At 48.4% G+C, this 22,512-nt stretch overlaps 1 protein-coding gene across 28 annotated transcripts in view; it reads right to left on the bottom strand.

The window, feature by feature from the left end:
* Positions 1 to 22,119, bottom strand: part of LDLRAD4 (low density lipoprotein receptor class A domain containing 4) — a 524,574-nt gene extending 502,455 nt beyond the window's left edge. For 10 of the 28 annotated variants that reach the window (XM_073212688.1, XM_037025583.2, XM_037025588.2 and 7 more), the window contains exon 1: positions 21,264 to 22,117. The gene's annotated coding sequence lies outside the window, so the exon portion shown is untranslated. The other 18 variants (XM_073212695.1, XM_073212692.1, XM_037025577.2 and 15 more) reach the window with 8 other exon arrangements.
* Between the last annotated feature and the right edge of the window lie 393 nt (positions 22,120 to 22,512).

The following is a 22,512-nucleotide window of genomic DNA, read 5'->3' as shown; positions in this document are numbered from 1 at the left end:
GTTAAGAACTAATTTTAATAACAAAAAGAGAGACAGATCAGTAATAGAGAAAACTGGGGGCCTTTACCATAACATTATTGTGATTTATGCTTGGCAACTAAGTTTAATAAACAATAGGTGGGTGGATGCAGTTGGGTAGGGTAGGTGGATGGAGAGAGGGATGCTGATGAGAACTGGTAAATGTTGTTCCCCTATTTTGTCTGGTGTTTCCTCCTCAGTCTGAGATGTTATTAGGCCCACTCTACAGAAGTCAGTAATGCGCCCAAGGTCAAGGGCCGAAAGTGGCAGAGGCAGGAACAGTTCCAGTGGAACCTGCCCTCACATGCTGGCCTTACCCCTTTAGAAAGCCAAACTGTAAAGTGCTCTCAAAGAAAACATGGTCTGGTAGGGAAATTAAGATCAGCTGGGGTCAGATACAAAGACTGTAAGTGCTCTCTGAATAAAAGACACCTCAGATAAACTCTGATAGGAGATGCAGAAATGAGGGATTAGAGAACAAATGCACAAGGCAAGTGAGTTCACAGGGAGAGTGGAGCCTTCAGCCAAGCAACCAGATGCTCCCAGAAAAATGGAGCAAAGGCCAAACAGCAGTCAGCCCTGCTGCTCCCGTGGACACGAGAACAGCACTGCCTTGGCGCTGAAGGGCCTCTGACTGCTTAACAGCTGAAACTAAGTTGGGACAAGTGGGGTCAGAGCTCAGTGGATGGCCAGACAAAACTGTTAGATGAGATTAAAATAAACTACTTGGCAATTATTTACATTAGAATTAATAAAATAATACATCTTTTCATTTAGTTCTTATTTTTTGTTCTATATACCATAGAGACTACATAGCATTCTGTGACCACTGGTATTTTAAAAGGTAAAATATTATCAACCTGTTATTATTTCTGAAAAACCCATTTCTTAAAATCATTACTATATGCTTGAAGGTAATTTTTCTGTATCTGAATGAAGTCTATGAAGCTCTTGCCTGCCCTACCATAATTAGATGTCACTGACCACCCAAACACAGCTCCAGGCCTGAAACCAAACCACTACTCGGAATTAAGTGGCCTATTTAGAGTACATCCCAAAGCCTGAGCCTCTTATCTGTGAAAGAAATTTGAACTGGTATTGGAGTCACTTGAAATTTCCTTCTCTTGGGTAAAACTTGAAACACTAAATCCTAACCCAAATTGCTTCTATGGACTTTCTTGGACCGTTATAAATAAAGGATTCTATTAAGTCAGCATGTATGAAGCACTTCTTTGTTTAATAAAGCTCTGTTCAAACTCCTATTTTCTTGCTCCTAAAACCCTCAATCTTTTACTGTTATTTTAACATCATATGTATTTTTGTAGCTATCCTTAAATCACTTCTGGGAAGGAGGCTAAGCATAAAGAAACACGATGCAACTAGCACAGAAGGAAGAACAAATCTAAGATCTCCTGCAGGACACATTCTCTCATGGGGACACTAGCCTAAGCCTCTCAAAATGATGGAACTAGACTATGGGGCCTGAGCTTTATTCCCACAGCAAAGAGTGACCAGCCCAGGCAACAAGACAAGAATATGGCACCATAACAAGGTCATTCTGTCTCCTGTAGGTGGCAGAAGGTACAGATGTAAGTCATGCACTTCTCTCGAAAAATCTACTGTGACCTCTGCGGCACATGAGAATCTCTGTGACTTGAACCCTCAACATTTATTTTCCATTATAGCAGAATACAGAGATTCCCCAAACAAAGTGAGTCGTCTTTACCTCAGCCCCAGCAAGAGTGGTTATGATGTTGGGCATGCTTAATAATGTCCCCTGAAATCTGCGTCCAACCAGCTGTCTGGAGATGAGCGAAGCTAGGCGTAGCAATGGAGGAACAACATTTTCTGTTGAAGGAAGAGTGCTTCATAGCCCCAACTCCAGGGGGAAAGTCAAGCTTTCAAGGGTCAACCTTCAGGAGCCAATGGTCAGTGAGGAGTGAGAAGTTGGGAGGCTGGCAGCCTTTGGCAAGCAGGCCTCAGGGCCTCCATTCCTGCTGCTCCCTCTTCTCCTAGCCACAGGCCAACCACACCCAAGTGGCTTTAGCCCAGGCTTTGCTATTTCCAGGCAGGACAACTGCTCACTCTCAGTGCTCAAAGTATAAGAAATTATTTTTTGGAGTGATGATGAATATTAGATACAGCAGCTGAAGCCCCACTGGGAGGTCTGCCCCAGAATGCTCTGGCTGACCCTGTGAATCCACAATGATGGCAGATCACACAGAAAGCTCTATGGCCAGTGTTGAACTTTACACATCTTTGGGTCCTCATAAACTAGCACTGTGCTGGGTGAGATGCCTGAAAGATCACAAATAAAGGAGCAGGGACCAAAGCTGCATAAAACTAGGCCAATTCTTTCCTAGGCAAGAGCATGAGACTAGACCCCAATCCACCACTATCCCCCAAGGCTGCTGTGTCTCATCTACCCAGCTTCCCAGCAGTAACTATAGACCTGCCATGTCTTGGAATATAAAAGTGCACAGCACAGACCTCAGTGTCTTAGTTTCCAGACTGTGAGGAAAGCAGGCACAAGCACAGTCCTTTAGAAAACAAATGGTGAGAGCACACACAAACACACATGCACACGATGCACACACCCACACATGCACACACACTATATTGCATGCACACTATGATTGAACCCTGAGGAAACACAGAAGGAGGGAACCTGCCAGCCCAGAACGCTGATTTCCTGGGGACCCTCAGGGGCAGAGGCAAGGTCAAGCAGCACCTCCCAGTCCCAGAATCCAGGGGAAGGGGAAGAACAAGGGGGTAATGAGTGAGAGCCTGGAAAAGAGCAGGGCACGCAGGAGGGCAGGGCCCCAAGTGCTGAGCCTGCAGCTCAGGGCACCTGCTGACCAGGAACTGACCTTTCTCCAAGCTGGACCACAGGAGGCTGAGGGAGGCCATAGCGGTAGGGGCGCCCCACCTGCCTCACTTATAAATGAACCCAGGACATCCAAAGCACCTCAGCCATGTGTGTGACTGATCTCCTGAGATGGGTCTGGATTGAGTCTTAAAACACTGGCCTATTTAACTATTGAGCAATGAGTTTCTACATGCAAGGCTGTCTGAAACGCAGCAAGGCCAATTACTGATGCACTTCCCTGGCATGGGGAGAGCCCGCCACTGCAAACATAAACAACTGCTCCTCCAGAAGCAGTCAAAGCTGGCTGAGAGGGACAGCTACAGCTACCGGCTTTTCCAGTAAAGAAGCTGATGCAGCTGCATGGCAGAGCATGTCTGGAGGCCCACCAACTACTAGTAAGGGCTCCGCTCCTTCCAGGGCCTCCAAGGAAAGCCTGAGACCTGTCCCCACTCCAGGCTTCTCAGTCTGGGCTTTAAAGGGTAAAGAAGGCAACATGAAAAGAATGCACAGCCCTTCTGAGGCTATTTAAAGTTCCTCTGGCCGTAAGGCTGGTGCTGGCCGAAGCCCCCTTTGGGTAACTGGTACTTTCATTTGCTCTAGGACTGCACAATCATTAGTACCTGTAATTCATCCTAACTAATCAAAATTCATACTAGTTAATTCACCAGCTAATTAGAATTTAAAAGGGCTCTATTGCCATTCAGGCCAGCTCATTTAGAGCTATTGAAATCCTTATACAAGACGTAGGTGAAAAGGGAGAACTGAGTCTGTTTAAACTTCTAAGTAGTCCCTCCAATACCCTTTGTTCCCTCAAATCCCTTAGCTCAGTAGGCTTATCTCATTGGATTAGCTGCATTAACATTTCCAGTATCCTCTCCCCTTCCACCTCGCTGCTCCACCAGCAATCCAGTCAGGACACAAATGTTCCATCAAACCCGCAGTGACATGCAGCACTCTTTATGCCTACATTCTGTGCAGAAGCTGCTGCCTGCGCACAGCTGGGGCAGAGGCTGGGCATAGTGGGTCACGGACAGGATGCAGACACAGTGGCCTGCACCAACCTAAAATCGGCTTTATAAATGTGTATTTCCACACTCCAGTTCTGCAGCACCTGCTGGGTGCTGGCCCCTCCCCAAGCATCACCCATCTTCAGTCTCTCCATGTCCCTAAAGAGTCACACACCTTTGGTGTGTTATTTCAACAGAGACTGGAGCCCAGCTTGGTGGGACTCCACAGCCCACTTCCTCCCCTGCACCATGCCTCGCGGTTATGTGTATGGAAAATTCCCTGCTGGCATATCTTCTCTCTTGATTACCCTTTTTACTTAACTAACCAGCTTCTCTAAAATAACCCAGCTTATCACAGAAACTCAGCATACACAGTAAAAAAGTCTTCCTTTTGTGTGAACATTAGCAATCCAAATAAAGAAAGATCCAATCCCACTGAAAAGAGCTTTAAGGACATTTTGAAATAATAAAAGATTGCACAGCGTGAGCAGTTCCAGTATCCTCCCAGGTGAGCAGAGGAACTGCCAACAAGAGGTGACACACGAAGGGGATGGGTCAGACAGCACTATAAGCAAGAGCGAACCCAAAGTGTTCGTCCTCCTTTACAGTTCACATGGCCAGTCCTTAGACGTCTGCCTCTGGTTCCTCACCTGGAAAACAAAGAGAAATTCTGGTCGTCCCAGGGCATGGGTGGAAAAGAGATTGGATGCCCCACAACTCAGGAAAGGGTTTGTTTTTAAATCTGCAGTTCCTAGTAGATCCTTAAAATTCTGGGTTTTAGATGGGTTTTCAGAGCATTTGCTTGATGGGTAAGGACATAATGGAAACACCCCCATGCCAATGTCCATTTCCCACACAGTCAGTCCAAGAGCCATGACTCAAGAGGAAGCAGGATCCTTAATCTTGAGAGCCAGGTGGGACCCAGGTGGCCACCAGGCTCCACAACAGCCACTCATTTGAAGACAAAATCTTAATTAACAGCATGTGACCTCAGACAACATGCTAAAACCCTCTAGGACTTAGTTTCCTCCTCTGTAAAATGGGAACAACCATGACACTACCCAACCCCACAAATTAATGAAATGGATCAAATTAAATAATGCACAGTAAGTGTTAGACAACAATGCCAACATGAAGGCGGTCCTTGGGGGGCAACTGAGTCAGAGGTCTTGAGCAATCACCATACCTGGTCCAGGGCAGTCAAGCAATGTGTCCACTGAAGGATGATCCTGAGTTGCTCTGGGACCATGCAACTTGGGGACAAAGCTGGAAACAAGAATCTGCATTTCCTGAATGACTTCCATCTGCTTTTTCCATTAAGCAGAATCACACTCGTTTCACTTGGCCCCAGGGCTAGGAATGAAACTATGGCCTCTGCCTCCACAGCAAGAAGTATCAGCCGGTCACCATCTGCATGTCTGTCAGTCACAGAGACCTGACTTTGTATGTTGCATTTAAACTGGAATCCAGAATCCGTAGGTGCTAACAGCCCATCCACAGGCCCCACGCCCTGTCAGTGACCCTGCTAGTGGTCAGGACATGGAACAGTGCACCTCCTTGAAATCTGGTCCTCCCCTTTCCCAAGCAGGAGCATCATCAAATCAACTGACAGTCACAACCATCCTACGAGAAGGCAAGCATTGCCACCTGCATTTTCCAGATGAGGGAACCAGAACTTAGACTGGCCTAAGACTACACCCCCAGAATGATCAGCCCCAACATGGGAGCCCCCCACATCTAGTTCTCAGAATGCCACCTTTTTCCAAGCCAGCATCTTCACACTCACAGAGCCTGAGTCCTCCAGGGGTAACTGAAGATCCATAACATACAGGAAGCGAACTGCTTTCTTAATCACTTTGTTTCATCTCCATTGAATGTCACACTGAACCTTACTGCCGGCATTATGTCCCCACCATGACCCCAGTACAGAATGTTATAACCTGATCTCTAAGGGAGATGGGACCATCTTGATTCTAAGCAAGGACAAGAAGGGAAGGAGGCAGCGGTTTGAGGGGCAAAGCCAAAGGAAATGAAAACAGTGCCTTTCACAGAGATGTCAGCACTTCTGCAAAAGAAAATTAACTCCAACTGTGATGCAAGTAGGACATGGTGCACCCTGCTCAGGAGATACCTCTACCCCTACTGGAAAGGCAGAACTCCTCGGACTGTAAGAAATGCACCAGGCCCTCAGGTGAGGACAGGCACAGAGTGGCCAGGGTTGTAGAAAGCAAGTTCAGAATTCTGCTCCTGCTCCTAGATCAAGGCTACATGGTGATTTGAGGGGAAAAGATGGAACCATGATTCTATGTGCAATTGTTTCCACATCTAATGAGAAACTCTGCTGCGCACAGGACTGCCCAGCTTGGCTCAGGGAGCATGTGGTGCCAGATGGAACCACTCTCTGTAGAGAGGAAAACCTTACCATCCCCATAGCAACTCCACCCATGCTTCCAAAATGCTTAAAAAGACACCCATCAAATTGTTTTCCACAATTTTTTAGAAACTGACTCTTTATTCCATGCTCCAAGGAAATCAAGTTCACTGGGGATTTTCTTATTATAACAATGATTATAGGAAATACAAAAAAGATGAAAAGATAGAATTTTTAAATCACCCTGAGTTCTACAATGGAAAACATCTACTTGTAGTGAATGGGTACATTTCCTTTCAGGGTGTTCCCTGGGTGGAGGTGCATGTGCCCACATCATTCACACCACAGATTCCTACTGGAGGCCCTCGAGAAAACCCACCCAACTATGGTTGGGTATGTGCCAACTCTGGTGGGGACAGGACTGCAGATGTGCACTCTGGATGGGAGGGAGAAGAAAAACCCAAAAAGGAAAGACCTTGACGGATCTAAGGTTGACCTAATCCACAGGCAAGCCATGTGATCATCTGTCACACACAGGCTGAAAACCATTAGTAGAAATGAACTGCTCTATCGCTCACCACTATATACTGGAATTTGTCTTATTCGGGTTTTCCCCTTGTTCCACTAGGTATTTAGTTTTCACATCCCTGTGGATTTTAAATCCAAGGCAACAAAATGAAACTCAAGAAGACGTATCTAAACATGGAATACAAGTACAGGCTGATGTCTAGAAGATGAGTCAGTCTTCCAGGTAACTGTCAAACACTTAGTCTTCCGTGAATAAATGGAAAGAAGATGCACAGACCAGAATTTGCTCTGAACTTTTCCTGATCCCAGAACAGAAGAAAACAGCTGAGGGGAGCCAAAATTATAATAGAGACACCCTGTCAAAAGAGAAAACTTCTACCCATGATGATTCTAATAAATTAATGAATTGATGATATTTTACAGTTTGATAAATCTGTTTGAAACATATAAAGAATATCTAATTCATCCATAATTTATTCAGCCAACAAGTTAAATTTTGGGGAGGAAAAAGGGAGGGCTAGAGTCAGTCCAGAAAACAAATGCTTCCCCTGGCTCCTGGTAGGTGGTTAACTTTGGGGGAAAAACAGTAAAATTCAATGTAATGCAGGTGAGTAGCAAAACCTAAGAGAGGGAGGAGTGGGGGTGAGAGCCCTGATGTTGGCCACCATGCACCAACCTGCTCCTCGTCCCTTTCACTTCTGCAGCTGCACTTCAATCTTTCTGGCAGGACTTCCTATTTGCACTGAGGTCTGACCTGACCCAAGGTAGCAGGTTAGACACCCAGCACCCACACACAGCAACATCCAGGAGTTGAGAGGAAGGAGGGAGGAGGCTTCCAGCCCTGAGTGTCCAAGGCCTCCACAGGCCCTGCATCAAGCCCACTGCCCCCTGCCCTCCCACTGGCCATAGTCCATTTGATTATGCAGCCGCCATTCCTGGGCCGCCACTGGGCACGTCCCAGAATGAGGAACAAGAGGACCATGCGCCTGGCCTCCTGCACTCATTTCCTAGTAGGGAGATAACCACCAGTCGTGAGACTGGCAGAGAAAACGAGGACAGCATTTGGCAGAGCCCACTGTCACAGATGGCATCACAAGGAGGGATGTCTGGCCAAGGCCTGAATAAGGTGAGGGGACAGACGTGGGGAGTTCAGAGTTCAGGGACAAGATCCTCTATGTAAATACATAACCAGTGCCATACCTGCAGCAGAATTCTGCCTCTACACTTTACAGATGTGCACATGAGGTTCTCAGTTCAGAGGCCTTCACTGAAAGATGAGAGAGGCCCCACTGGATGCCACCTCCAGGACTGGCCATGCCTCCTCAGCAGCCTTCCTTGGGGGCCATGTCCAGCAACAAGAGGACCAAGCACCCAGCATGTCTTGCCTAGAGAAGGCTGTCAATAAAACAGCACCTGTGATGGTGACAGACAGGTCACAGAATGAAGTATTTCTAAGTGGTTTTTCAACCAGCTCTCAAAAGCAACTGTTATATTTCTTCCCTGGGCTCTGCCCACGCTTTCCCTCTACCAAGCTTAGGAACAAGAAGGGCCCACTGATGTCTTGCTGTCTTTTCTCAACAGGGAACGAGCCAATGAAGTTAAAAGATCACAGTTACCACTCTGTTATCCAACAGGAAAAGAGGTGTTTGGTGGCCAGAAGACAAGTTTCCTCTCTAAGCAACAGAAAGAGCACATCTCATCCCCTCCCCTGCAAGGCAGACACCTTGCTCAGAAGTAGGGCCATTTTTTTACAAACTCTACCTACTTTACGGTGCCACTGCTGCAAACTGACCTCTCTGCCATAGTTATTTAGTCCTCATTGACCACACAAACTAATTACCCGAGGAGACGAGAAAGCACTTCATTTGCCACCTAAACAATTGACTGATATCTAAGTCCTTGCTACTGGATGTGAAAGCCCAGAAAAGCCAGCAGACTCTCCAGCCTGTCTCTGTTGGCAGCTTAAGGTGCAGAAGCAGGCTTCCACCACTTGGACTGTGGAGTTTCCACATGTAGTTTTAGTGAGCAGGAATTAGACTCAGCACTTCTGAGGTCTGTGGAGGAGTGAGAGCAGAAAACTGCAAAGCAAGTGTGAATGGCAGTATGAATGTCTTTCCCCTTGGAATCCAAGAAGGGGATCAGAATACCTGACAATCACAGCAGAAGAGACAGAGCCACACATGACAGTAAATAGCTGAGTGAAGAAAAGGAGCTGCTGGAGGTGGCAGTGTGGGCTGGGCAGCAGGGAAGAGATGAGAACAGGATCCCACATCCATGCCCAGCTGCCACTCAGTGCTCTTCAGTGATGTCTCTGTTCTGCACAATCTGCCTAGTAAAGGTCTGCATGCCTTGGTTGCACTTCTGAAGTTGATCTTTAGTGCTTTCCCCTAACCTCTCAAAATTAAGTTGGCTGGGTGCCTGCCTAGCCAGCAAGCTGCAAAGCCTTGGTCCCAGCAAACTTCTGAAAGCATCCTGCTATGGCTGGGATGACAGGGTATCTCTTTCTAATTAGGCTTTGCACATTAAAATAAACTCTGATCTGAATTCCACATTCAGCTAACAGCCACAATAGAGAAGAACAAGGAACAAGTCCTTTAATTATACTTCTATGTACATTTCATTAATTATTTGTTCCTTAAAGCCAAGGAACATGAAATTAGATGCATGTAAAGAGGTTTAAAAAGTTACAAATGCTGTGTAAGTAGTAAGCATTATTATAATCATGTGGCTTCCACCTGGCTTCCTGGTGGAAACTGCACAGGGTATGAAATTCAAGCATTTTGTGAAATGTGAATACATATTGACTATTAATCATGGTCAAGACAGTCTCCAGTGTGAATGATTTGTTACGACAACACACAGAAGACAGCTATCCCAAAAGGTTGCTTTCCTTCCCTATTATTGGCCACTGATTGAGCTTGGCAAAGGTGGAGGCACACTCCAGGGCACAGCCAGCCCCACCAGCCTCAGCCAGCGCCAAGCAACACCCAGTAACAACAGTCACATGGCCCAGCTCACCTTTATCCAATTCTAGCCAGGACAGCTCCTCCTGCAGACCAATGATCTCCTACCAGCCTCCACATTCCCCACCCTTATTCACTCCCAGCAAGCACTCCTGCGGCTTTGCCTTGTCATCGGTGGCCCAGATCAAGTGCCATGCTTTTCACAAAACCTTTCCCGACTCCACTCCCCAGTGGGCCCCCTCCTCTAACCCAAATAAGCACAGAGTTGCCTCCTGCCAACCTGCACTGTGCCTCACTGACGGAGACACTTCCGTGTGTCTGACACAAGCTCTGGCCACAACATACACTCTGCAGAGACAGGAAAACAACCAGTCTTCACTACACCTGCCGCCCCCACCCCTTGGACATGTTCACTGACCTTCACAATTCTTACAGATGTTCATGGACATTGTTTGGAGAAGGAGGAAATAATCTCAATTTCTTGATGGTAAAGTCTCTGGGTCACAGAAGTATGCCTATTAGTATTTTATATTCCCTAAACCAGAGCATCAGAGCCCTCCCACAACTACACAGAACTCGCCATCGCCACGCTCCGACCGCCAGCGAACTCAGAAGCCTGCAGAAGTCAGTGCGGGACACATACATGGATTCCGAATTGGAGGCACTTAAAACCCTGATAAATAATTTAGGGTTTTTCTCACCATGTTCACCCTTTCATGGGGTAAGCTCAGCTAGAGGTCTAAGTTTTAGGAGCTCTACTGACCTATGAAATAATCAGCCCCCTCCTCACCCCCTGGCTACTTCCTCTCACCCCTGCCCATCAGTGGTTCCCCAGTTTCTTTAAGCACATACTCCTATGAGCAAAAGAGCATGAGTACACATGTGTCATGTTATTTGTAAGTTACATACGAGTGCTAGCAATAGTGCATTGTACACATGATACACAGGAATTTAAAGCTCTAGTACTAGCTTCTAGACCCCAATACACACAGCTCCCTGGAAGCTACCAAGCCTCTCCCTGCTCATCCACCTGGCAACTCTGTTCTTTCATTAAGTCTCAGCCCAAAGTCAGCCTCCCACCAAAGTCTTCCTTGATTGACCAGAGCAGACAAGATGTCCTCCCAGCACCTCCTGGCCACTCCTAGGCCCTGGTGCAGCCATCACCCCAGGGAGACCATCACCCTGTGTGGCACCCATATGGGCACCTGTCTCCCACCAGTGTAGGGACACAGCCAGTAGAGAGCCAGTGCACAGACATCACAGTGCTCTGTAAGAATGTGGAACGAGAAAGAAGGAAGGAAGAGGAAGGCAGAATACAGTGCAGCTTTCAGTGCCCACACCCTGCAGACCCAGCGGCCTCACTCTCCCCATGCACAAAACTTTTCCTAACAGTTTAAATGGTGTTCCCCAATTCTTAAGACTTGATGAGTGAAAACTGTCCACTCTTGTGGCTGCTTTCTGTGCACATGGTCTACCTTCTCCTTGGGTCTCCCAGTCCCTAGGGGGCAGATGGGGTCTCCACCACATAGGAGGTGGGAGGAGGCACTTCACAAATACTTCCTGGACCTAATAATCGCTGCCATTATTGAGCACTCACTCTGGCAGTTTGCAGACCTCTCCCAGTTGGTTTGTATGTGCATTGTCTCATTTAACACTCTTCAAAACCTAATAGGTAGGCAAACCGTTGTTTTAGAGACGGGCACACTGGCCTTCCCAAGGTCACACAGCTCTGCAGGGACGCAGCCAGGCAAAACCTTCCTCAAAATCAGGGGACAACACATGTGCTCAGATCCTCCCATGTACACCATGGACAGCAAGCTGCTGCAGGCAGCTGCCGCTCAGGCCCACATGTGAGCCCTGAGGTTGCTTCCTCGGGTGGGTCAAGTGGGGACAGCCTGTTCCATGGCAGGCACCAGAGCTGGAGCCTTTACCTCAGGCACGGAAATGCATTCCAATTTTAAAAATCCAACATATCAACCATGTTATATAGATAAAATGGTGAGCATTCACATTGCAAAGTAATGCATCAAGAGCTCCATTAAATAAGAAAGGCTCCAACTCCATTTAATGTGCAACTTTTATTGGAAACAAATAAGATTTCTCTGGGTTAAACTTACTACATAAATTATGTAGTTATGACTGTATGTATATTTACATTACTCTTCACATGAAAAAAAATTTTTAATCCCAGGACCTCTTATTTAGAAGTAAAAGATTTCAAATCTGCTGCTGAAACACTAATACGATGAAAGCTAGGTTCTGTAAGGGTGCAATGTTTATCCTAGTAGCCAAAGTAGCAGAAAAACAAATGTTCAACCAAGCCAGCCAACTGCAAACATTACCTCAATCCTGAAATCATACAGGCATTATGTCCAAAAAGGCCCTCTGTCCCTACTAGAAAAACATTCTGGCATTTTATCACTCTGCTGAAGGAGCAAGCCAAATCCAGCGAGGTCAAATTAAACAAAAGTCTGCCAGCCCTGTGCACATCAGCCAACAGCAAATGGGGGAAAGTACACAGGTGTATTTTTCACTCACCCAAAGTGCCCTGAGCAAATGTTCCAGAGACCGATTCAATAGCATCACTAGCACACAACTCCCCTGGGAACCTCCTACCCTCGCCGGCCAGGGACCCTGAACAGGTTGCTCCTCTGAAGATGCTCCCTCACCCCTACTAATCAGACCACCTGGACAGCCACCTCCCAGCCCTCCCAGCCACTGGCAGTCCTCTGCATATTCCATCTCCAAGGCCTTGGCACTGTTCCGGCTGCTGCTCAGCGAGGACAGGTGTGCACCTGGAAAGCAGCATGTGGCTGACCACATGGACAGCCCAGGGGAGATGCAGGCCAGGCGACAACTACCCAAGCAAAGCTCCCCACCCTTGGTGCCTGGGCACCAGGGCTCACTCACCTGAGCAGAGGAGCAAGTGGTGCCCATCTGGGCCCCACAGGCCTCGCACACTGCCCGCCAGGCCATGCCAGACACACAGTACACGCCCAGCATGCCCTGCAGAGCACTGGAAGCACCTACACCCACTGAACGCACACATGCATGAAGGTTTCTCGCGAATGAACAGGCTCATTGGGTCTCACCCCAAAGACAAAGCTGTCAGGTGTGCTCCCTCCAACCAGCATAATAACCGGGTTCCCCTCTAGCCTATCCCAACATTTCAACTGAAAAGCCTGCCTGTCAAAGAAAGCAAAACTGACCTGCCTTTAGTTACTCAAAACCTACTGAAATGACCGTTCCTCTCTCTCAAACTTCAGGTGCAACCAGCTTAGGCAGCCAGACACTATTAATACTTGCAAGCAACTCTGAAAGGGCTCAGGTCTCGGCTAGAAGCAGAAAACTAGGCCCAATCTATAGAGGAGAGGAAGCGAAGCGCCCTCAGTTGAGCATCAACCATCCAGAGGAAACAAAGAAGAGTATGAATTTTATGTTGGTGTTCTGGTGCAAGGCTAGGGAAGAGTTTGACCTCAAAAACTGGCTGTTAAGGATGGAGGTAAGTTCCTGAAGGAGATGCCATACAACTCGTCACCAGCTGCTGCTGAATCCCCTCCCGGCCCTGGGCCTGGTTCCTCCATGTGAGTCCAAGTTACCCCTGAGGGTTCGGGTGAGGATTCTGGGGAACAATAGGATTTATCTGAGCTCAACTTACTACACACTATGGTCAGGCACAGTCCTTGGCCATAAAATCCTGTAATTTTACTTAAAAACATATTACACTGTTGCATGCCACAATCTACCTGAGTAGAATTAAATTCGAAATTAAAATAGTACACAGGTCTTATCCATCCTGATGAGATCTGCCTAGAACATCACTTGTGTATGCCTAGAACCAAACCAGCAAACATCCAAACTCCTTTCACTTATGATCCAGATAACATAAACCCAGATTTTTATAACAAAAGGATGGGAAGGAAAACTGAAACATCGTACCATTTTACTGCCAAATTTACAAAGAATTTTTTCATACTAATATTCAGCATTGGCAAGGGTGCAGTCACCCTCACAGCTGTAGGAGTGGAAAGTATTCATCCTTTCTGAAACGCAATCTGGTAATACCTTTGCAGGACTTTCTCAAAATTCTCATACACACCAAATTTCCTTTTAAGAATCCATCCTAAGGATGTAATCAAAACATTCAATGCAGTATTATTTATAATAGAGAAAACTGTTAACAGTCTCAATGTCCCAAAATAGGTTTTGAAAAATAAAAATAGAGCATAAATCATCATTGTACTGAATATTATAGTCATCAGCAGTGGTATTTTCAGAAAATATTTAAATCACATGAAAAAATATTCAGGATGGAATGCTAAAACATAGACGTTCTATACATGATTTTTATAATTAATCAATAAATAAGCCCAGAAACAATGTACTAAACTGTTAACAAAGGTTATCTCTTTAGATAGCAGATAGCAGTCATAGGTAATTTTAGTCATTTTCATTGTTTCTTTTTTCTTCTTCATTGTTTACTATTTTCCTATTTATCTGCCATAAGCATACAATTAGGGAGAAAAAAGGATTTCAGAGACTATATGGAAAAAAAGTCAGGTGGAGTGGGCAAAGCAGTGGACTAGCAGTTGGTACACCTACCCCCATTGTCCTCAACCGGCTGTGCTGGCACCTGCATCAACAGTGGTGACAGGAGTGGCCACTCCAGGACCAGTGCATCCTGGGTGCTGGTGACTACAGGGCAGTCCAGGACAGGATAGGTAAACACGTGGATGTCACTGCTGTGCAGATGGGGAGGACAAGGTGCAGCCCAAAACAAGGGCCCACCTAGATCTGCTGTCCAACCCCACCCAGGCAACTGGGCACAAATGGAATCAAGGCCCAGAAATGCCCCACAGTGAATGCCGTAATACATTATACAGGGGACAGTACCAATCCCAGCCACCAGCTGAGCTCAGGGGCTAAAATGGGTTTTCACTCCTGCCCTGCTGCCAAGGGGAGGTTTGGAAAGAGCTGTCCTGCCAGGCCAAGGTCAAGCTGAAGCTCCTGAGAACCCATCTTAGGTCCATAATCTAAAACACTCCAGTTTGCCTAAGATGGGTGATATTTCACAAGAAGTATGTTCAATATATGTGGTAGATTAATCTATGCCCCCATGGAGCAAAATAGAGAATCTTAAAGTTATGATTATGTTTTCTATTTTTTTTCCAAATGTGAGAAGCAAAGGGAAGGGAAAATGGTAAGGCTCCACAAGCTAGATCCCTCTGAATGCACAGACAACAAGGGCCTAACCCAGCCTCCCCGCACAGACCCACAGCAGACAGGAGGTTTCTCCTACGCAGGCCACAGCTCACCCAGAAAACAGGTCCTGATACTTCGACACACTATACCAGAGGGGACTAATGGAAGTGGCTTCTAAGGAATGGTGCAGAATACCATCAGGCAACAATAATACTCCAGATTTTTACTTCACCTGTGTTTCAAGGAATTTAAGGGTCTATGTGGACAAAACAAAACACCCAGTAGCCCAATTCTCAAAATCCAGGCTCTTGCCATGGGCAAGACAGGAACAGAAGACTGAGGTCAGAAATAAGAATGGGGAATGCTGCAAGGGGATATAAGAGCCCCAGAAAGGGCAGGAGGGAAGGAGGAAGGAGCTTGCTGAATGGTTAGTCACAGGGACCTACATGGGGACAAGGAGAGAAATGGCCCTGTCCCTCCCCACCAGCTGGTGGGTGATCCCTGATGAAGAACTTCTGGCCTGGGCCTGCCTCCTACAGCTCTGGAGTCAAAGCCCAGACCCAGATTGAGAGACTGCCAGGCTATCAGACTCCATTTCTCATTTACAAGAGCTGTGACTTTGGGCAATTTCAGGACTTCTTGTTGCCTGCCTGCAAAGGGGGATGGTCGTTGTGCCTAATTCATAGGACTGCCCTGGGAAGTAAATTCTTCATGCTATGTGCGGCACTAAGAGCAGCTGGCATGGAATCAGCACTAAGCAAGCATTTGTACCACCACTGACACTCTGAACAACTGGCCTGGTGGAGGACAGAGGTCCAGGAGCCCTTCCAAATGCAGCCTGGCCTCCTGCTGTGGGCTCACTGATTTTCAGAAGTAGTGAAATTTTACTATGGAAAGTCCCTCCACAACTCTGTGCAGAGGTTGCTGGCCTCTGGGGCCACAGTGAACACATGCCTGATCGTGCCTTCACCTGCTGACATGGCCCAGGCCATTTTTGGAGAACAGTGGCCCTGCACAAGAACCAATCAGCATGGTAGGAAGCCTGCCAGTCTGCACACCCTAGAAGCAAGGGATTTTTGCACTTCCACAGATGATGACCCTTGCTGCACCTCACGCAGAACAGTGACTAGTCAGGGGTGGGTGCAATGGATCCTTTTTGCAAACTAGACGAACAGCCTTACACTGGATAATTTCAAGGTCCATTGAGGGACTGTGTGGATGAGGGCACACAGATGTTGCTCACACCCACCCAATTCTTGACCTTAGGGTCACTCAAGAAGTCCAGGCCCTGAATCCTGTCTGGAAAAAGAAGAGCAAGTCATTTGGCAGAGGCCCAACTTAGGAGGTGGCTTTGTAATATGAGCAGTGTGTCCGCTAACAACTAGAGCAAGACCATTAAGTTCATTACACCTGTCACTCTGCCAGCTGACTATCCAAATTGCCAGAGATGAAAGTACATTATGCCCAAGGAGTGCCACCCCACCCATCCCAGGGCAGTGCACACTTGTCTCAGACAATTTGTTCTCAGTGTCTGCACCTGCAGAAAGAATGTGACCGTAAGCAGCTTGAAACTTGGCTTTAAGAAACCTTAGGCCTGAGCAGCTAAGAACAAAGTTTAGTTTCGTCCAAAGCAGGTCCCTTGGGGGGAAACTAGGTGCCTTGTCCCCTAGTAAGAAGGGCGGAGGAATGTGGGTGTTGGGGGTGTGGAAGAGGAGGGATGAGGGTCAGGGCAAGGGAGCAGAGCCACCCAGCAATACACAGGACTCATCGCTGCTAGAGCCAAAAATAAAAGCAAGAGACACACCCTTTTCATTTCCTTACTAAGTCACAGAATTCAAGGCAGTAGGCAGTAGGCCTTCCACACAGCTGCACATCCGCAGCCTCCCTGGGTACACAGCACCCAGCCACCGGCTGCAGAGTGTTCACAGTGCAAGCATGATGCAGACAGCGGTAATTTATTTATCCCTGTCATGTAACATTAGCAATCTGTCTGGGAGCTTGGCAAGCACCAACTTGCACTGTCACATAAACTGTCTGACAAACTTAGTTTCATAAATGCTTCTCTTCCAGCAGACAATAAAGCATCATTAAAAAAAAAAAAGTTTGTCATCTCCTTTTCTGTCTTCCTCTTCCAAAAATAAAAAAAGAAGAAAGAAAACCAACAACAAAAGACCCCATGCAAACAGACAGAAATGATCCCTCAGCAGGGTTCTTAACCTTGAAAGTCTCAACATTTTTCCAGTGCCAAATAAATGAGTAAATAAATGGATGAGGAGAGAGGTGCCATAGTGAGGGTCAGTCATGAGGTGGGTACAGAGCAAAATCTGCAAAATAAAAGTATAGTCATTAAAAATTAATAAGGGGTGTGGACATCAGCTCCCCACCCCCTTCTGCTCATGGGGATTTCAGCCAGACATTCTGCATCCTCATTAAGTGGTGTCTGGCAAGCTGCCGGAGTTTTAGTGGGTTCTGGAAATGCCAATATATTAACCAGAGGACTTTTTGCATACCCTTTAGTTTTTATTCTAGAAAAGTCAACCATTTGGCACAGTGTAGCCTTATTTTTGTCCAGGAAAGCTCTCAGCTGCCAATCAAGGGAGAAATTATAGCTATGTTCTTCAGAATTTCCAAGACCTATCTGGAAAACATGCTTGGTGGAAAGAAAAGTCCTCACAAAACAGCTTAAAAGGCCAAAGTACCATGTTTAGTGGGAATTCAAAGAAAAGCAACCTATACTTAAATCACATAGATATAAGACAATACAAACATTATTTTCAAATCTTCCTAGGATGGAGGAAAAACAATATTCATTGGAAATATGAACTCAATATTTCTAGCAATTAGTAGTACAGGTGTTTGGCTGTTTCACTGCCTAACAATGAAGCAAATGATGCCACACACAAGCTAAAAAAAAAAACAAACCTAAAAACTGTCAAGTCTTGTGGCCTAAATTTTCCAATAGTAGGCAGAATCTTTACATTCCTATTTTAAAACTTAAGATTCACCTTTCATGCACACCCATAAATACAAGTCAAGGTTTAATTCTAGACTAACAAATCCCATGTAGGCACAAAGTCACTTTGACATCAGAAACTAATGGCTTCCAGAAGAGTTTTCTGAGACCTAAAGAAGGAGGGAATGGAGAGAGGAAGGGGCACATTGGGACCACATAGTAATTTTTCCACTGTTCACATTTAATAGCCATGTGTCTATATAAAGTTTGTTAAACATTAACATATGGAATGATCTTCTTTTATGGCTATGGCTCCTTAAGTTTACTTTCTTCTGTATTAACTCTCACCGAAAAGACACACACATCATAGAGACTCTGAAGTCTAGATTCAGAAGAAAGACGAGAGGAACTATTGCAAGGGCTACAGGAAAGATCTGACCAGTCACAATCCCAAGTGTCCCTGCCAGGAGCCCTCAGGGTGCTTGGCTTTACATGATGACACACAGCAACCACCTCCTGCCCAGACCAGGGATGACTGCATGCTGGGAGAGTACAAAGGGGTCCAGACAGAGCCTAGGGGTCTCCAGATACTTTCCTCAGAATTGGTCACTGTCCCCTCTCTATGTTCCCCTGACTACATGCCACTCCAGCAGTCCAGAAAAAAAACAGACGGCATCCCATAAGCTGCAAGGCTGCTCTGCCAGGCTGCCAAATCAACAGACTACAGCACAGTCCCAAACTGTAAACACCTCGGCAGACGGGTCCTTGCTCTCAACAGGCCAGGAAAGAAAACTATTCTTAGAACACTGTCAGCAGTTAGGGGAAAATAAATATTTGTCTATGTATGTATATACTTTGGGTATATAGGGGTGGGGAGGACTTTGAATCTCAAATGATGTGCCAAGACACAAAATTCCTTAATAAGCAGGGAGCACTCACTGGATGGATTCCTCTGCAGGTCTGTGGTCATGCAAACCAAGCCTACAAGAGGACTCAAGAGACAGCCATAAACCATGCTGGGAAAAGCTTTCTCAAACATACATATAAACCTACTTGAACCAGACCCATGGCCAATGACAACAAACACTTTCAAGGGTAACAGCAGAATGTTACTAAAAAATTAGAGGGGTCCTTTTAAAACAGGGGAGGAAGGTAGCTGCAACTCCATTACAGCTAATCCCTTACTGGCATTTATAGTCTTGGCCCTAATTCCTAAAACTGTGTTCAATGCCAATAGTAAAGTGAAACTCTTAAAAGAATTAAGCTTTCAAAGATCCCGAGGTATTTACCCCCACATTTTAAAAATTACTGCTTTGCAAGAGCCATCAAATAGCATTCAAAAGTTGATAGGAAACCAAATATTATAATTCAATAAATGTACATGGGTAATATTTGGATCTACTCATTTGTTTCTGTGATGATCCTAATTTGGCATTATGATCCTTTATTGAACATAAGGAATACGTGCAAGAGAACTGTGCAGAGTTCAAAGGCAGATGTACAGATGACAAGTAAACTCAGTATGAATACCAGAAAAGACAAGTACTCATAGGTAAGCTGCAGAACAGGGCCATGCAATGGCAGTTTTTCAGCGCAGACTCCACAGAAGCCTTCCCTGTAATTCAATATTCAGTCCAGAAGCTCCAAGGACCATGCAAATGGAAGAATACCTTTCTTGGCTCGCCAAACAAGTAGAAAAGTCCATTTTAAGGAAAGTGTCCTGGCACCATGACACCATGAAGGCACCAACCTCCATGCCAGCCAAATATGTTTCAGAACCTCCACTGCTGACCATTTCTACCCACCTCTACTGCAGGAAACGTACTAACAGTAACTCTGGGAATCAACATTCTGTACATTTCATCTCACCTCCCTTCTCACAATGCCTAGCACACAGTAGGCCATCAATATTCACCACAAGCGTAATTAACATTAGAACGCTGAACCATAAATGAAGGGTCCAGGGATGAGAAGTTGCCAAAATAATTACATAGAAGAAAGAGAAAAGAAGGGATGGGACACAGGAGGAGAAAAAAAGCAAATCAAAACTATCCACGGCCAGGTAATTAAAAGCATCTTTGGGGAAAACAAAAATTAGGCTGGTTTCTGTGGCCATGTCACCCAGCAATCATCTCTATACCTGGGTAGGAGCGAAGAAGCCCCGCTTGCTTTGAGGAGCGCCTCTCGGTCCAGTCGGCAGCGCGGTGCCCCGCCAGCTCCCGGAGTCAGGGAGCGAGCTGAGGCGCCTTCTCTAGGGGTCACCCACCCACCGCGGCCACTTCGTCCTACTGAAAAGCTCTGCCTCATCCGAAAGCCTCTTCCTTTTACAATTTAAAAAAAAAAAAAGTTTTCAAACACTCAAACGCTGTATCAGCCCTCACAGAGAGTTAACCTGAGCAGAGCCCAGTGTCCCTAGGCTGCGCACGCACACGGCGCGTCCCCAAGCCCACCCCACGGAGCACCGGGCAGGGGTCCCGGGCAGCCTCCTCACCGCCGCTCCAGGCAGACCCCACAACAAAGGCAAGTGCCGGCCGGGCTGGGTGCTCATTGCTTCCTGTTTATTCCACCATGAGGGTCAAAGAGAAATCCAGCACCGCCTGCTTCCTCCGGGGCCCGGAGACCTAGCCAAAGTGTCACAGCAGACCGCCCGGCACAATCGGCTTCCCGGCCCACGCCAGGGGCTCAGGACGGCCCCGCTCCCACGTCAACAAGCGGGGAACCCGGGGCGCCGGGCGAGGCGGGTCTGCAGAGCGCACAGCTGCAGGACGCTGAGTGCTGGGCTTGGTCGCTCCCGCCCCCTTCCTTCCCGCAAACTCCCCCGCAAGATCCGGTACAATCTTTCCGCTTGCCGCTGACCTCCAGCCCCCACCATACTGCGGTTCGCCAGCGGCCCGAGGGAACGAGACCTCAGTTGGGCAGTGCACACGGTCCCCCTCCTCGCCTCCCAGTGGCACAGAATTCTGTCCTGCAGCCGCCCAGGACCCCGCGCTGGGGCGCCGGGGCGCCGGGAAAGAGAACACAGAGTGGGGCGGGGGTCTGCCCTGGTCCTCCGGCAGAGCGCCCCGCAAAGACGACGGGGCCGCCCTCCCCACGCCTGCCGTGCCCACCAGCTATACCGCCGCACTGACCTCGCACGTTTGTCTCTGGGGGACTCGCCGGAGTGGGTAGGACGCACGGTGCCGGGCCGCTCCCTCCGGCCCCAGCCGACGGCGCAGGCTCGCCAGCGTCCAGTTCACGGAGCGTCCTGTCCCCGCGTCCCCCGCCCCTCCTCCTACCCCTCTCCGGCCCCAGCGCCGCGCTGAACTTGGGCCGGACGCCGAGACCACAGCAGCCACCTCGGATCCGCACTCACCTGCGGCCGCCCTCGGGAACGGAGACGCAGGCCCGCCCGCAGTGCGGCTCGCCGGGCTCCCCGCCCCGCCGGCCCCCGGGAGGAGCGCGGGTGCGGGGCGGCCGCTGGGGTTGCGCAGCGGGCCGAGGGGGTGTTGGGGGGGCGCGGGGCGCCGGGGCTCTTTAAGAGCCGGGGACCTTCCCCCCGGGCCTCCCCCGCGCTCCCCGCCCCCCTTTCACTTTCCCAGGGATTCGCTGCCTGTCTCGCGTCGCGGCGGCTCCTCCCCGGCTTGCAGGGTATCCCTGCCGGCCGCGGCGGCGCGCGGAGTAAGCAGGCCAGCAGCACTCGCCCGCCTGTCCCGCCGGGCCCGGCCCGCAGCCTCCGGGCGGGGGAAGAGTGAGACGGTGCGCGGCCGCTGAAGGAGGTGTCCCGCCTCCCGCTTCCCGCCGCCGGTGAGGGGAGTGTTCCGCCTCCCGCCGCCGTCTGCCTCCTGCTGAAACTGGGCTCGCCGAGGCTGTGTCTGCCTCCAACTCCTCCAGTCTCTCCTCTTCCCCATTCCCCTCCGCGCGGGGACCCGGCGGGCGGCCAGGCCTCGGGGGAGGCAAGGATCGCCGTGCTGGCTCGGGTGGACCAGCCGCGCTCACAGGCCGCACCGACCTCGTAGGCTGTAGGCGCCCAGGCCGCGGGACCCCAGGACCCCGGAGGCTGGCCAACTGCGCACTGGGCTCGGGCTCGGGCCTCGCCGGGCGCGCGCCCACCGCCGGCCGGCCTGGGAACTCCAAGCTTTGGAAGAGAGGACCGGCGTGCTCATGCACCAGTTACCTCTTGGGCCGGTGCGCCTCACGGGCAGCGGAGTAAGGGGCACCGGCCTCCGAGACACAGAGCCCGGCTGCAGGACACTTATAGAGACGGAAGACTCCTTGGTGAGTCAGCCCCGCGGGGCTCCTCCTGATGCTACGTGGTCACCTCCTTAGGATCCCCTCGTTTTATAAGGGAAAATAGCTCTAGACTGGAAGGTTGGATGGATTCTTCCTGCCTTGACCGACCCTTTCTCCATGAAGGACCTGCATCTCTCCTCTTAAGGCCATTTCGTATTTGAACTCCACTTGAATGCAGACAGTATGCTTTTTGTCCTTCAGAAGTACTAACCGTGTTTTGATAGGTCTGGTTACTGCTATAGTGTGGGCATTTTAACCCAATATTATTAGTCACCAAAATCAGACAATTTGCTTTTATCAAAATTAAACCCCCTGAAGACATCCCAAAATAT

Source organism: Manis javanica, chromosome 9, assembly GCF_040802235.1.
Source record: "Manis javanica isolate MJ-LG chromosome 9, MJ_LKY, whole genome shotgun sequence".
Taxonomy (NCBI): domain Eukaryota; kingdom Metazoa; phylum Chordata; class Mammalia; order Pholidota; family Manidae; genus Manis; species Manis javanica.
This window is presented reverse-complemented; position numbering and strand designations above follow the sequence as displayed.